Below are 16553 nucleotides of genomic sequence, written 5' to 3'. Positions count from 1 at the left end.
TAAATTACTGCAGGCATGAAGCTGCACAGGCCAGACCAGCAGCTATATCAGCCCCTCTGCCTGGGTGTGGGCATTAAGAGGTTAGGACAGGAAGAAGTAGAGTGGAGGGGAATGATGTAGACAGAAGCAGAGACTGAAGTGCAGACAAGAAGTGAGAGAGGAGAATAAAGGCCTATGCACAGGCTGTCATCTTTGGAAGCCTTTTTGGATTCATAATCCATTTATAAACATCATGCGATCAAATCTTGCACACTGAGACTGATGTGTTTATTATGCTATTCATTGCAAACATGCACAGGACAAGACAAAACGGTTATGTACTGCAAAGAGAAAAAAAAAGAAGTAAAGATGATTCTGCAGCTCTTTCACTTATTGAAAAAGAGCAAATCAACTAATTTAATGACTTGGATGTTTGTGAAAAATGCAAAAACTAACCTGTTCCAAAAAAATTATGAAGGAAGAGAGTTTCGGAGTCAGAGTGCAAACATGAGTAGCACAACATAAGATCACATTTCTTCTTTAATGTGCAGCAGAAAAAAAAACTTGGGAAACAAAGTCTTGAAGTCTGTAGAAAAAAAGGGAATGAGAAAACAGAGCTGATGTGAGGAAAGAAAAAGAGCTGAGGCCAAATAGACTAAAATTAGAGATGCAAAAAGCAGAAAAACAAAGAACTAGGCTTGCCAAATGAAGAATCTTAACAGGCTTCATCTGCTAAAATCCAATGATTTTACTGCCAATGAAAATATTAAATTTGACCTTAAAAACCAACTACCTTACTGCCAACCATCTCCTTTTAGGTCACTAGAATGACAGAGGAACTTTTAACCACCTCAAAAATTACACTGACCATAACCACAGCATTAAGGCCACAACTTGCAAAACCTGATAAAGACTCTACATATTTATTTAAATACCAACCATCAGCTTACCAATGTAAGAACTACAAGTAAAGCACTAGCAACTATCACAAAAGCCACTCCAATACTCAAATAACTATTCTATCATTCAAGCATTAAAGGCATTAGGCATGGTCAAATAGATTCCCTTACTTGGAACTGCACAAAAAATTGGTTTTGGAGAGTCATTTACAAATGTTTGTGGATACAGATGATGCAGATTTAATTAGCATTAAATTACTTCAACAGTAATACATTTAGTCTACTCATTTCAGTCAAACAGCCACCATACAGTTAGCTCACATTAAGAGTCTGCTGACTTTATTCCTTCAGCCTGAAAACAAATTTACAAAATGAAACACAGCCCTTCACTGAGCCCTACTGGGAAGAGTTTTTAACTTCAATTTGAAATGGACTGAAAAAAATGCCAATATCTCTTTAAGATTGTCAGAAGGCAATCAAGACTTTAAGAAGAGGACTGATTATTCTATGTTGATCCTACACCTATCACCACAGCCACTGGGGAAGTGTAAAACAAAACAAGTTTCAGCATGCAGATCAGAAGTGCCTTTGTTTACACTTTCCATGGAAAAGATATACAGCATGTCACAGTTTCTCCATTGGTTAAAACTTTTGTTTGAACATTTGGTAAAATGATGATGCAGCAACAGCCTACACATAAGAAATTTTGTCACGTCTCTGGAGGAAACTACTGGTTGGCATGAGAGCGAGACTCATGTATAGGATGTAAACTGCAATAATGGAAATACTTAAGAAGGTTCAGGTCAGGTCAACCTTGGTCCTGAACTGCTCTGACTACCTAATGGTTCACATCCAGGCCTGCACCAGGCCCATGCCCCATCTCTGCAGGTATCTTAACTAGCTTACATAGCAGAGGCCTCTAAAACACAAGCAGTTGCCCCCAAGGTCCAACCCACCGGGTCCTGAGCATCCAGTATGTGTTGTGATGTATCAGCAAAGTGTGCCAGATCCCTGTAAAAGTGCAGCTGCCACTCCAGTATCCAGCAGCTAACCCATCCTTGCTCTCCTGAGCAAGTCAGCATTAAACACACAGTATTGCCAATGATACCCCAAAATGAGAAGAGAAGCCGTCACAAAGGAGTACAGTCTGCACTTTTGGCCCTAAGTCAATGTCCAGATCACACAGCGGTATAGTAAGACTGGAAGGGCCCATCGCCCCATGCACATGTCCAAGTCTGCAGTAGATCTCAGCCTCACAGTTGGAGGATCAATGGATCACTGCCAAGGTAGGTGAATTGCTCCACAACTTCCACACTATCACCATCCAAAGACACAAAATTGACAGCAGCATCCGAGGAATGCCTGGATCTTTGTATTGGCCCAGGAGGTGCACATTCCCAACATTTTCTCACTCTGCAAGTTAGGAGCCCCCACAAGGACACCTACAGTCTCCACAAGGATCACAGCATCATCAGCAAAGTCCAGACTAGTGATCTGGACATCACACCTAAGATCGACATTCACTGCACAAGATTTTGGAGGTTAATATAACGTTAATTGTGAGATTAGAATGATATCATCCATAAATGTTCATAAAGCCTCCTTCATGTACATGACAGGTGTCATGTCAGTCTCATGCATACCCCTTCATATAACGTGTTACCTACTACTATAGTCAAGTAAAAGAGCAGCTACTTCATCTAAAAGTAAATTGACTATTTCCAAAAATTTGTATTAAAAAACACAAGTTCACAGAAAAGCTACTCAATTACAGTAATTTGAGTAAATGTGATTTGTTACCTTCCACCCCAGGTCAATACGAAGTTTATCTCCAGCCTCCCCAAACAATTTCTCCTTCGTTTGACCATTAAAGAAGATCAGTTTGTCCAACAGATAGACATGATAGACTTCTTCTATCCAGTAAGAAATCTCTATTTGATTCAGCAGTTTGGCATCTATTGGACAGAACAGATAAACATCGGCTACTGACATCTGTTCATGCCACATTTGCCGTTGGCCTATGCTGGTCAAATAAAATACCTTCAACTTTCAGACACTGTTTTTACAACTGTGTAGCTTTGTCAGGATGTATTTTATGATCATTCACAGGCAAACAAGCTACCTAGGCTACCAAAAACTGTCCCTGTTCCATTGTTACTCATTTTTTTCCTCTTGGGAACAGAGATAGAGGATGGAAGATGTTCAGCAAACAAGATAAATCTTCAAAGCATGACCCCTTTGTTTCATGGCTTTGTTTTCCTCTTCTCTAAAATTTCTCGTAAAGGATTAAAGGTAGCAGGCCTCTGCTCTGGCTCTTCATACTTAAGTAACAAGACAAGGAATTGAAAGGGAAATGGACTGAAAAAAGAGGATAATCTAGTTAACTTAAGCCATCTGAAAGATCCATGTCTGAGCTAAATCAAATTAAGAAAAGCGTAAACACACCCTGTCTTATATCAGTTTTTAAAACAGACTAGAGAGGGCAAACAATGGGCTTTTGTAAGTTTACTTATTCTGAAGTACATGGTGGTGCTGGTATTATTCCTGTGTACTTATACCATATTACACAGCACTACTATTAACTGTGGCTGTCCCCCACCTCTGATTAGGGGAGTTAAAATGGAGATTAGTGGGTCAGCTGAGACAACACGGGCTATTAGGGATTATTGATTAGACGCTGTTCCTCTTCACACTGGGATGGCCCGTATCATCATGAGGACTATCATCTGAGTGGGCCTGCTGCAAGCAGTACACAATTGTTGCCATAGGGACGGTGTGCAGAGAGAGACAGCTGTGGCCTTTTAGTAGCATACAGAAGGTCATTTCTGTCCTAAGGTACCGGCTGACTGTCTGTCACAGATTGTTTCCAGGCAACACATTGGAAGCTTTGTGTGTATTCTTTTTTTTCTTTCAAAGAAACAGTCTAGCTTCTTGGCTTCTCTACATTTAGGAAACAGAGGAACAAATACTGGAGGAAAAGATACAAACATCTAGATACAGAGTAAGGTACAACAACTAGGGCTGAGCAATCTAGCAAGTTTTTAAGATATATTGATATGTTTTCAAATTAGATAGAGGGTAAGATAAGTATAAATAGACACCAGCATATTAATGCTGCCAGGTTTAATGCTCGGCAGAGAGACTGTTTATAGTAGGAAGTGTTTATTTATTGATACAGTATTACAATTTTTCACTAATTGTTGTTCATTTTATGTCTTTTTATGTACATGTTGACATCGTGCAGCTGGCAGTTAATAAAAGTGCCTGTGTGACATCTGGCAATTGTGGATATGGCAGATGCACAGACTGAACAATGAACAACAATCAAACGTTCAACAATAAATCCACAATATATGACTAAAGCCATGAAAAAAACTTTTCGTGTTTATTATGAAAGATATTGCTTAAAATTGCAATATCTGATGTGTTCTGTCAACGACAGCAGAGTTAAGGAGCTATTGACTGAACATTATCATTAGCATTCATGGTGGTTTCTGAAAAAGGAGGATTTTTGTGATTCAAGTCAAAATGAGAACTGAAGAAGGGGTAGAAATTGTTGGTACCAGATCTCCAGAGAGAACAGATTTGATGTTAATACACAGAAACATGATGAGCCAAAATAAATGTTAGCTATCATTTGGAGTATTTCGCAAATTCCAAGAGGAATTTCATGTGTTTTGCAATGAGAAGAGGCTTCCATCTAGCCACTGTACCTTAAGCCCAGATTGATGGAGGGCTGCAGTGATGGTTGTCCTTCTGGAACTTTGTTCCATCTCCGCACAGCATCTCTGGAGCTCAGTCAGAGTGACCATTGGGTTCTTGATTACCTCCCTCTCTAAGGTCCCTTTACCCTGATTGCTTAGTTTGGCCATTCTCTCCAAAGAGTCCTGGTTGTGCCAAACTTCTTCAGTTTGAGAATTATGGAGGCCACTGTGCTCTTGGACACTCTAAGTGCAGCAAAACATTATATTAGCCTTTCTTAGATTTGTGCTTTGCAACAATCCTGTCTCTGAGCTCTGCAGGCAGTTCTTTTGACCTCATATCTTGGTTTTTGATCTGATTTGCATTGTCAGTTGTGGGGCCTTCTATAGAGAGGCATTTGCCTTCCCAAATTATGCCCAATCAATTAAATCTACCTAAGGTGGACTTCAGTCCAGGTGTAGAAACATCTCAGCAAACATTGAGAGAAATAGGAGGAACCTGAACTAAATTTCAAGTGTTTTTGCAAAGGGTCTAAATACTTATGTCAATTTGATATTTCAGTTTTTTATTTTAATCAATTTGCAAAAAAATGTCAAATTCATTGATCAAAGTGAAAGAGGTCTGAATACTTTCTCAATGCACTGTATATACCTATACAACAAAAATAAAATGATTTAATAATCTAAAATGACATCTTCCTAGATGTGCACCTCCATTCATTCTAATTTTAGATCAAGATTAAAGACAGTACATTCATTTTACACCAAGGTTTACCCACAGTACTTACATATTTCAAGTAGTCTCCCCATTTTACCAAATATTTTATCAGTTCTGTTGTTACAATTTAAAGATTTCTGTTCATATAATGCTACTTTTGCCAACTGTAAATCCAGTCATAATATGGCACCTCTGAGTTCCTCCATTTTGTCATTATAATGGCATATTAACTTTTAAAATATGACTTTTCGAGGAGCACATGAATGCAGCATTACAGCAAATAGAGGTAGGCAGCAGGCTTGAGTAGCATTTGGTTCAATATCAAAATTAAGATTATCCTATTAACTCTTTGTAACTCAACAAAAGCAGCCATTTTTACACCCATTATCACACTGATGGAAGCCCTGCCTGACATTTTAATCTTAACATGCAACCAAACATGTTTTTCTTTTTAAAATGACAACTGCTAACATTAATTAATCACATACTGTTAAGTGGGATATGGAAAATAATAGAGCTGATGATAAATACCTTTGTAAGCTGAAAGGAGGGCTATTTAAAGCCATCCATTTAAACCATACCTTACTAACTGTCTAATCAGCCATCTGCTATGTGCAATAGTGTTTGTTTCCTAAAGGCACGTCTCTTCATCTTATATCCTCAATATGAACAGATTATGTCTCTTGGTTATTAACCTATCAATTTAACCCTAACCTCACCCTGTGTCTCCCTAAAATGATAAATAAAAAAGGTAATTTGGCATCAAAATAAGAACTGGAGATCCTCGTCTTTTATTTCTTTCATTTTTCCTCAAACAGCAGAAGCTCACAGTATATGTGCATGAGCAGAGAAGAGTAAACACTCCTCCATGACTGAGCTTTTCTTAGTCCTGCTGATCCATAGCTGAGTCCGTCTTTGCATGAATGACCATGATGCAGTCTGTGATACTGTAGCTGTCAGCAGTGACAGTAAATTAGACTTCCAGGCACCCAGCTGGACTACCTCCAACCTCCCATAAGAAAAAACCCACCAGCACACACACATGCATAATTACATAATATTATCGAGTTATGTTGCTGACTGCTGCATGTTAGCAACGATGACAGACAACAGGGCAAGGACTGTGCCAACATTCTGGCTGTGAAGATGGACAAATCTCACACTGGGCAAGTTGCCACAAATTTCACTATTTGAGAAGAAAGGTGTAATTTTACTCTAAAGGGGTAACACTCAACAGTAAAAAATATTTTTCTTAACTTTTCATTTCTCATCTTAAATAGTAAAAGGAGACAGTCCAATAGCTTGTGGGATTTTTAACACTTTATACTTGTTATTTTCATGTGAGAGAATGAGTGGGGAGTGTGATTTATTCTTCGTTGGAACTGCATCTATAAGCAAAGAACAGGTGACTGTGGTAAAGTAATTTTGAAAAGGTCTGTAGTAAATATGAACTGATTTGTTCTTATATACAATATTGGAGCAGTCAGCACACATCTTTTAATCTTGTCAAAGTAGCAGTAAACAGACCAGCAACAACAAGCTTCAGCAGGAAGCCTGAAGGCTACATGCCTAACAGGAACGGCCTGAAGGCTTCTCGCTGATGCGTGTTTGTTGCAGTTCTCTTCCCAGCGTTGCCTGAATTAAAATACATTAAATGGACTTGAGCTTACATATTGCTTTCTAGTCATCTGACAACTCAAAGCTCTTATACTTTGGTCACCAGTATTTGCTAATCCCATTCAAGTGCATTCATACCCATTTACACACCACTGAGGAAGCCATGGGAGCATACTGGGGTTAAGTGTCTTGCCCAAGGACACATGGACATGTGACTGAGGAGCTGGGGGCATTTAAAGTTGGTGTAGAAAATGTCGTTATGAGAATTGATCCTGCACAGATAAAAATGCACCAAACTTGATGTTGGTGGTAACTGGTAACTAATGACCATCTTTTATAATAATTAAAAAAAAATCCAGTTATCATTTTATATATGGAAAATGCAGCATTTTGCTGAATTGAAAATTGAATACATTGTCATTTAAAGGGTTAAAAACACAAAAAAAATCATGAAAATGACCAAAGATTTGCTATGTCATGATCAGAACTGGGTGTGATAACTAAAAAAAATAACATTTTTTTTTTAAATAATACAAGTTATGAATTTTAGCATTCAAAGTATGTGCAGAAAATGTCCCCTAGGGATATACACTATATTACCAAAATTATTCGCTCACCTGCCTTGACTCGCATATGAACTTAAGTGACATCCCATTCTTAATCCATAGGGTTTAATATGACATCGGTCCACCCTTTTGCAGCTATAACAGCTTCAACTCTTCTGGGAAGGCTTTCCACAAGGTTTAGGAGTGGGTTTATGGAAATTTTTAACCATTCTTCCAGAAGCACATATGTGAGGTCACACACTGCCATTGGATGAGAAGGCCTGGCTCTCAGATTCAGAAAACTTTATTGTCAGTCACTGCCAGAAAAGTGCCTTAGTCTTCACTCTAATTCATCCCAAACGTGTTCTATGGTTGAGGTCAGGACTCTGTGCAGGCCAGTCAAGTTCATCCACATCAAACTCTCTCATCCATGTCTTTATGGACCTTGCTTTGTGCACTGGTGCACAGTCATGTTGGAACAGGAAGGGGCCATCCCCAAACTGTTCCTACAAAGTTGGGAGCATGGAATTGTCTAAAATCTCTTGATATGCTGAAACATTCAGAGTTCCTTTCACTGGAGCTAAGGGGCCAAGCCCAGTTCCTGAAAAACAACCCCACACCATAATCCCTCCTCCACCAAACTTTACACTTGGCACAATGCAGTCAGACAAGTACCGTTCTCCTGGCAACCGCCAAATCCAGATTCTTCAATCAGATTGCCAGATGGAGAAGCGCGATTCGTCACTCCAGAGAACACGTCTCCACTGCTCCAGTGGTGGTATGCTTTACACCACTGCATCAGACGCTTTGCATTGCACTTGGTGATGTATGGCTTGGATGCAGCTGTCCGGCCATGGAAACCCATTCCATGAAGCTCCCCACGCACTGTTCTTGAGCTAAACTGAAGGCCACATGAAGTTTAGAGGTCTGTAGCAATTGACTCTGCAGAAAGTTGGCCACCTCTGCGCACTATGCCCCTCAGCTTCTGCTAAAATGGCAGAGCAGGGTTAGCTGAGTTGGCTGAGTTGCTGTTGTTCCCAATCGCTTCCACTTTGTTATAATACCACTGAAAGTTGACTGTGGAATATTTAGGAGCAAGGAAATTTCAGGACTAGACTTGTTGCACAGGTGGCCTATCACAGTACCATGCTGGAATTTACTGAGCTCCTGAGAGCGACCCATTCTTTCACAGATGTTTGTAGAAACAGTCTGCATGCCTAGGTGCTTCATTTTATACACTTGTGGCCATGGAAGTGATTGGAACACTTGATTTCAATTATTTGGATGGGTGAGTGAATACTTTTGGTAATATAGTGTATGTGTGTAGTCAGTATTGTTAGGTTACCGAGTTACATGCTGCAAAAATATAACTTGTCACACAGCTGTTTAGCATACTGAGTAAATAATGTATTAGAGTACATTTGCTTTACTAAAAATAAAAACCTTTAACTACTCATTCAACCTTTCGGTTATGAAAACAGCAGGTAGCTGACTGTGTGTCCTTCCAATATGTTGATTCTACCATCACTCTGCATCCTAGTTTACAGCCCATAATCTGCAACTCCGCAGCCAAATAACAGAAAAACAGATGGAATAACCTTTATAGCTCTTTGAGAACCTAAGCTTTTTGAGCTTCTAACCTGCCAGTGAGGCATACAGTATAACTAACAGGCAGCACATAATACTTTATGCCTTACTGGGACAGCTGCGGAGCTAAAAACAATACATCACAAGCTTTTAATTTCACCATGATGTTGTCCCTTTATGTCTAAAAATTCAACAAAATTGGGATAATTCCATTTTGTTATGCTGACCTCTCTCCATCCCACTAGCTTAGACAACCAGATAATGTGCACTGAAACATCTGTGTTTACCTTCTGCTGGCACGAAGCTACACACCAACAGGTAGAGAAGCAGAAACAGAAATAGTGCAGGTGCTCTGGGGATTTTCTTTTCTTTTGAATGTCCACAAGTGACAAAGGAAAAGGGCTTACTTTAATGAAAAATGTAATAACCGATTACCATGGATGCACAGAGTCATTGGCTTAGTGTCAGTGTCGTTTGATATTTGCCCTGTTCACAAACACAGCCATCTGCCAAATGAGGTGACATGAACAAGTTATTTATATTCATCTGTTTTGTCTAAGCAATTTTATGCTGGTATATCTAGCTGCTGATAAGCATTTTGTACAGGGCAGAAAAAGTGCCCAGTTGGTCGAATGTAAGAGAAAATAGACTAGGAGTGTTACACACAAAAAAACATTTCAAATATCTGTATCAGCAGCAGTATTGGCTAAATTTTTATCTAAACATTGGTATCTGGCCTAATTTTCACAATGTTGCATCTTTATCCATTACTTTGAGTATTCTAGTTTAGGGTTATCTGATAAATGGCGAAGCCAGTTATCAGGGAGGGTATTTAGCATTTGTTGCTGATTATCTCTAACCATGTTATTTCATTATTAAAAATAAATAATCGTAATAAAAGTGCAGAACTGTGGCTCTGCTGCAAGTTGGGTCTTCCCCTATGGCCCTGTTTTCACTCTTCATAGTCTCCCTAATGTCCAGCCCACATCAATATCTGATTGGCTGGACATGTTGAGTAATTAGCATTTACTCATATTACTGTAATTGATTTTTTGGGGGGTATTTGAAGTTTTTTAAGTACATTTTGAAATCAGTTCTTTTACTTCTACCTTAAATTTTAAACAGAGTAACTGCCCTTATACTTGAGTGCAATACATGTAAATATCAATATTGGCCCCTAACTTCACCTGATTACTTTGTCATGTTACCCCTGCTATATATGACAAAGTTAGAATGATCTTCATCTCAAGCCAAAAAGAAATAACAAACATTTTTTATTCTGACAGATAAACTGGCTATTAACTTTTTCAATACTATTTCATAAAAGCAGGCTGGAGCATGAGGGTTCTGCTCTGTTTAAGTATTTCAAACCACTGAAGCTTATAACAGCAGCAACCATTATACTCTGTCAGTTCCCCTCTGACAGTCTGTCCACACTCCTACGAATGGGCATGTTGCCAAGACAACTGCTCACACACCTTGTCATCTGAGACCACCTGGGGGAGGCCTCCAAAGGACAAATTAACTAAATACACAAATGCATGCACGCACATACTGTGTTCAGAAAATTATACCTTAGACCTACACACGCACACGTCAAAACCACATGCCCCACATTATCTCTTTTAAACAACATTACACATGCCCACATGTCTGCATAACCACGGACTAACAGAGGGAGGATATGTGCACAGGGCCATGAGAGTCACATCTATATACACAGCTGCGTCCTTGGAGAATAAAAGCTGCAGCAGGGACAACAATAGCCCACACTCACGGACACTCTGTACACTATGTGATAAACTCTGTGTAGATTTAATATCAGAGCAGTTGTCAGCAAAAAAAAAAAAATCTTTATTGTGCTTATTTGCAGGTGAAAACAAACCTTACTAATAGTTTTGTTGATAGAGCGGGGTTGTTGAGATATTAAAGTGTTATGTGTTTGTCAGTGTAAAAAACAGTTTTACCAGTTTCCTGTACTGCTGTTTCTCTTGGCGAAGTGTTGCCAGTTCAAGCTTCAGAGCTCGGTTTCTCTCCTCCAGTAATCTGAAGCGGTTCACACTGTAGACTGAGTGTCCTGAAGCTTGCTGGGATGTCGCATCATATCTTGACTGTAAAAAACATAAAAAGCAGGAAAATATGAGATAAAATCACCAATATGTCAAATATCAAAAGAACCAAAGGGAACGCCACATATAAAGACACGTTTGTTGGATTTACAACAGTGTTTTTTTTATATCTAAGTTGTACAAACAGAAAACAGATTTCACACTTTTTGTAAAAATAGATTCACATGTAGGCTGCCATTGTTATGCAATGCACTCTGGGTAGTGATGTTAAATGGTTGCACTGTTCTTCTTCCCACATCTTTATGATTGTACTCACCACAGTCTACACTGCAGTAACTTCCTCCTTATTGTTCTACTTTATGTACTTTATGTACAGTTAAAAGGTTTGAAGACTGAAACTCCATAAGAAGAAGAATAATGCAACATATGACAAGCAGCAGAATCAGTCTGAGTCAATTAGCTTATTTTAACACTTGTTATGACTGCTATAAGCTCTTTCTTTAATATAACATGGGGTGTTTGACTCATGTTTGCAACAAAAGAGTGGAAAATTACTTCTTGCGCTTGGAATAGCACTTTATGATAAGCACTTTAAACTATACACTTTATCCATCAAAGTTTACACTCATATGTTATTGCATGTTTGCACTTTTTAAGTATTGCTGTATTGTTTATTTGTTTGTTTGTTTTTTGTGTCAACTGCCAAGGGAATAGGGATGTAACTACGAAGATTTGCTAACCACAACACTTTTACATGTCTTTTAAACTTGTGTTTATTCATGTTCTTTGTCCCTTTTGAAAAATAATAATAAACTACCCAGAGAGCAACAACAGCAGCCTAGATGTAAGTCTTGAAAATTTTCGCAAAATGTACTGATCTACCTTAATTCTTTGTACAACATACTTATAAAAGACACTAATGCTAATCCAATAAAGGAAACATGCCTTAAAGGGGCTCTATGTAAGATTTTTGCTTTAAAACCTTCCACTTTTGAGTATAAAATGGTGTGCACTTTATCCTGATCGAAGAATGAGGCTCTTTATGTCTTCCATGTCTTCCTTGCCTGTATAAGCCAGTGGAGTCATTTCTCTGTGAAGAATTCACAGAATGTCAGGTACTACATAATGCGTGCACCCCCTTGCTTTGTTTATACCTGAAAACGGCATGTTGAATGGAGAAAAGAGAGACAAACTCTGCGAAAACATAAAAAAACTAAGATAGTTTTATTTGCTGAAGCCCATCAAGCTAAAAGAGAGTGTGATCGAAGCAGGGGGGAAATCGAGGATAAATATCGGTGGAGCATTTGTGAAATGGAGGGGGCTTCGCTCAGCGCTCGGGATAAATACCGATACAGAGAGGGTCATCTTTCTGTTGAAAAGGTGAGGCATCATTCCGGACCATGAAATACAATGTAGTGTTTTATGTTGTATAAACCATATGCTACATCACATTAGCTTGCTTATGAAGATGCTATCCAAACAACCAGAATGTCACGTTGCTCATTTACTGTTTTCATGATAATATTGCATCTTTTTCTTGCTTCCTCGCACTGGACTCAACTTACTGAGTTTATTTTTTGATACTTAGTTTGTAAAATATCTTCAACACATAATGTCAGCTATCTGATATCTACGGTCGAGGCATCATTATCAGAGCAATGTTTGCCTTGTAGCTTCTGCTCTAAAACGCGTCCCATTCAATACACATTACACATTACACACGTAAAAAGACAATAAAATTGGTCAATGCTGCACGAAGTAGCGAAGTTGTTCATTCATGGAAATGAAAATATTGTCCTTTTTTAATCGCATCATATGAACCAATATTTAATTTTGTGCCGTGTCTGCACTAGAGGTTCGAACATACTTTATTCATTTTCATTTTTAGTTCGTGGAACTTTTAAAGTGGGGTATTATTCCTTTTTTCCAAGCTTTACACCATCTCTCTGATACCCACGTAGTAGCTTCACATGGTTTACAGATCCAAAAACTCCTCATGTTTCTCACACTGGCGTCCTGAAAAACCCTTATTTTAACCTCCGTCTGACACGCTTTGTTTTCGCTGCTGTCTCTTTAACACACGCACCACCCCCCCCTCCACGGACCTGCTTTCCTCCAATTGGCAGATTTTCTAGAGGCAGGACTCAATGTTTTGTGCCCGCCCCCTCCAATGTGGCTATATTGGTATGCTAGTACTTGTAAACTTTGAATGAACCGGTCCAACTGAGTAAAATATGGTGAATTTTGATATACGTCCGTACATGTTAGACCCGGAGTCTGACCCTGATAGTTTGGGGAGAGAGGGGCAAGAAAACCAGCAGCAGCAAAGGATAGAGAAGGACGTATCTGTTTAGTAAGTGTTTAATTACCATGTTACTAAATGGCTTTGATAATGGTGGACTCTCTGTTCATCTTGTGGGGGCGGTCTGTTCTGCTTTGCCGGCAGCACGGATGAACCAGTCAGGAGATCCTATTGCGATGACCTCATCAGTTTGCTCCATCGAAATCTTGTCTCAGGAAGATCTCGTAGAGATTCCCAACAAGCCGTTTTCATCAGTTTACACTCTAATTCCAAGACTGCCACATACGTTTATCTTGCAGTTTGAAAATTTGCATACATGGACACCCAACATTGTGACTTTATATTTATGTTTTAAAAATTGGAAAAGTATAATCCCCCCTCTTTAAGTGTTATGTCACTTACCTCCTCTGTATACACGATGCAGGTAAATCACCTTGGTCTGCGTGTGTATCAGCTGATAAACCGGAGGCTCGTTCATGAGCAAGGAACGTGCCATCATGGACAAGCAACACAATGTTGTTGTAGTTCGCCTAATGGCCAGCGGTGTCGCTACACTGATACTTTTCTAAATTTGCATAGAGCCCCTTTAATATGCAAGTGTAGCAGGATGAGATCTCTCCTCTCATCCCCTTTTTAAATAGCTTGTAGCTATTCTTATTCCCTGATTTTCCCCCTGTGAGCTGCCACACAAAGTTTCTTTTAATGTAGACAATGCCAATACTTTTATAGACATGCCTATGTCTGCATACTGATATGCTCAATATGGACATGGAAACAAGTTGTAGTGAGGCATTTATTGTCCATAACTATGCTCTTCATCTTAGAGAGTTTGCTTGCTAACTTTTCCTAATTTGCACCAAGTACAGCTGCCTATTGCTCTAGCTATGTTTAATTATGTTTTCAGTTGTAGTCCACAGTGCAGACTTAGCCCTACATTGAAGCGAGTTAAGTTGTAAATTAGGTCCTGTCACTGTTTGGTTGCACAACAGAGACATAAGGTTTATTCCAGTGTAGTGTAACACCAAAACTAATAAAAATATTGTTGTATTTTAATTAATTTAATAAGTTAAAAGCATTTTAATGCAATGTTTGTTACACGGGGTCTAATTGTCTCTAAAAAGCCAAATAGCAGAAAATAACTTCTGCTACGAGTCATTAATCTTCAAACAGTCCCAGAAGTTTATGCAAAATATCACAAGCTTTTTTGGTCAGAAGCAGGAATGAATGGTATTGGATTTTTGCCGATATCAGATATGCCCATATTTACAAATTCCTTTTGCCGCTACCAGTATTGATACCAATATACAAATGTAGTTAAGACCTAAAACTTCCGTCTTTAAAACACTCAATTTAACCATGAAGGCAGCCCCATTACAATGTTTGATCTGTATCCGTAAGCTTTGTGACAACAGACGAAAAACTGACGAAATGAATGCAGAGTACAGACAGAAAGGTCCATCTGTATCCATATGCGGTTGAAATAAACAAGCCTTAAAACCCTACTAACTTATTGATTCATACAGTCAAAATTTACAGCTGATTATTATAGCCAAAGTATTGGCTTTAATATGAGCTAAAATTTTCATATCTACCAGTACTGATAATTCACTTGTTAAGATAATATCTGCAGATATTCATAACATGCCGATAATATTGTGCACCCCTAGTCAAAAGACAAATGCCTACACCCCAAGCCTTTAGCTAATGTAAAATAAGAGTGACAGCAAGTGGTGAAATCTTCACTAACAAGTTTACTGTACATTACTATCAGACAGCTGAAAAGATCTCCACTCATGGAAAACTAATGTGTAATTAATCACAGACACATAAAACAGCTAGTAAATCCTCAGCTCTTTCTCCAAAATGATCCCCAAGACAGCCATATTCTACGGACGACTTACATCTACGAGGAGGTAACTGTAAGATTTAAGTTGTAACTGAAGCCTGTGCTAAAAATTTATCAGCTGGTGTAACACCTTAAAAGTTTGTAGAGGGTAAGTTCTGTCTTAAGTTAGACATTCAAACTAGGCTATGACTAAACTTACGCATAGCTTACCCACAGCAGATCAATTTATTTAGTATGAGCATTTTTGTAAACCAAATCATCCATCCCGTCAAACAAAAACACTGGACTAATAAACACTTCCCAGTGTAAATACATGGTGGTTAAAATTCATCCTTTTAGGAGAAATTAACATCTGTGCCAAATTTAATGGCAATGAATTTCACACCAAACAACACACTTCATAGTAGACAGTGAAAGCAAAATGATAGGATTGTTGAACAAAGAACTGCTTGAGGAAAAAACATTACTTAATGATTCATCATTAATTAATGAGGAAAAGATCATACTTTGAATAGTTGTTGAGATAATTCAGAAAAGGATCAAAATGCTAAAGAATCCAATTGACTGACGTCAAAAGAAGAAATAAATATACAGAAAATAGGCATTTGATTAATATTATTTATGAAAACGGCACAGGGCTGCTGTCAATCTTGCTTACAGCGATGCACTCAGGCTTTAGATCCATCCTGTGGGGTCAGCCACAGGAAAAGGATTACCAGGCCTGAAAATGAAGCTGCCACTGCAACAGGTTTTTAGCCTCAGCAGGATTTGCCACTCTGTTTTTTCCTTAGAAATTTTCTTGATGGGATTGAGCCCTCCATGGAAATGGAGTGCATATCTGTAAGAAGCAGTCTAGAAGCCTTGACTGGAGTTTGTAAATAGTTTCCTCAGACAGTTTTCACTCATGCCAGACATCAATTTTATGGCACTTTCAGTTTGCAGCTGTCTTGTTTTGAAGGAGAAATGTTATGCTGTCAGTCTTGTACTTTCACAAATTTCCATCACTTTGTGGCCTACAGAGCTGCTGCAGATGACAGAGGAACTGAGCAGCTGTTTTGCTGAGGTAAGGAAGCTGATTTAGAATAAATGACTAACTCTGTTTGTGCCCTTCTACACAACCTTTTAGGAAGTAAGGGTGGCTTTTGCTCTGTTTTGTATCAGAGAAAAATGACTCCTTGTTGGAGGAGTCATTGGATTTGATGCTCCTCTCCAGGCTGCTTTGAGTAATAGAAATGGAGGACACAGGAGCATTTCTGAAGAGCTAAAATCTGAAATCCCAAATGCAGTGTA

The 16553-nt window shown here is 38.7% G+C and overlaps 1 protein-coding gene across 2 annotated transcripts in view; it reads right to left on the bottom strand.

The window, feature by feature from the left end:
• Nucleotides 1-16553, bottom strand: part of rimbp2a (RIMS binding protein 2a) — a 106894-nt gene that overhangs the window by 73032 nt on the left and 17309 nt on the right. For both annotated transcript variants that reach the window (XM_041810124.1, XM_041810125.1), the window contains exon 2: nt 11014-11157. The gene's annotated coding sequence lies outside the window, so the exon portion shown is untranslated. The remainder of the gene's footprint in view (nt 1-11013; nt 11158-16553) is intronic.

This window comes from Cheilinus undulatus, linkage group 17, assembly GCF_018320785.1.
Source record: "Cheilinus undulatus linkage group 17, ASM1832078v1, whole genome shotgun sequence".
Classification (NCBI taxonomy): domain Eukaryota; kingdom Metazoa; phylum Chordata; class Actinopteri; order Labriformes; family Labridae; genus Cheilinus; species Cheilinus undulatus.
Note: the sequence above shows the minus strand (reverse complement) of the source record. Positions and strands in the feature narration are given on the sequence as shown.